Source organism: Hipposideros armiger, unplaced genomic scaffold (genome assembly GCF_001890085.2).
Source record: "Hipposideros armiger isolate ML-2016 unplaced genomic scaffold, ASM189008v1 scaffold_824, whole genome shotgun sequence".
Lineage (NCBI taxonomy): Eukaryota > Metazoa > Chordata > Mammalia > Chiroptera > Hipposideridae > Hipposideros > Hipposideros armiger.
In genome coordinates, this window is record NW_017732174.1 from 684,332 (window position 1) to 685,343 (window position 1,012).

Below are 1,012 nucleotides of genomic sequence, written 5' to 3' on the forward strand. Positions count from 1 at the left end.
AGAAGTGCCATTAAAGTACATTAACTTTGTAGGAAAAAAAACCAGTTCCTAGGGAATCAAACAGAATGTGTTTAGTCATTTATTCTGAGTCCCCAGAGAAAAATTGAATGAAGGTCCTGCCCCCAAGAGGTACTTATTCTTGGAGGGGGAGACATAATTGGATAGGGACAGCTCAGGGTGATCAGGCCTGGGAAGAAGGGGGCAAGGGCCCCTAAGGAATGTAGAGAACTCTGCCTGAGGGTCTTATCAGAGACAATATTTTAAGTTGGATGAAAAGGATGAATCTTGCTTTTGGGAAGTGCTCAAGCTCTCATAAGGGTCTCTGCAGGGCATTTGTCTATTCATACATATGTCGGGGGCTGAGACCCAGCTACACAATGGAACAGGGGTATACAATGAGGACTACGTGGACAAGGCAATCAGGGTCTGAGTAGAAAGTGGATGGAGATGGGTGGTAAGATGTCAGTTCTACACTGGACAAGGAGTATGGTCAGGAGTGGACCAGGTTCACATAGGGTTGAAGTAAAGGGAGTGTGGATTCCCAAACAGCGGAATGTGAAATGAGCTCCTGAAGTAAAACCTGCGTGGCTGTGCGGGAGGAGTCTTGTTTGGAGAGAGAGGAGCAGGGGTGGTGCTCCAAATTTGGAATCTCATTGGTTATTTCTGCAGAATGTCAGGATGGTACATGAAGGAAGCTTAGAAGAGGGATGCCCTATTGGATCTGGGCAATACTTTTCCTTGCTCTGTAATGGGAAATGGAAAAGGGGTGGCATATGAAACAGTGTTCACAGTCCATTGGCTGTAATCTCCAAGGCTGGTCAGAGGCGAGGAGCCCATTGGTTCCCCACAACTGCAGGTGATGGGTGCTGCACCTGAAGAGGCAGTGACAGAAACATGAGCAATTTTTTTTTTTTTAATAGCTGAGCCATCCTGCCACCTGTTGGCAGCTCACGGCTGCTCAGCTCGGGCTGACTCGAACCGCTGTTGCTCAGAGCTCAAACTCTTGAGCGAG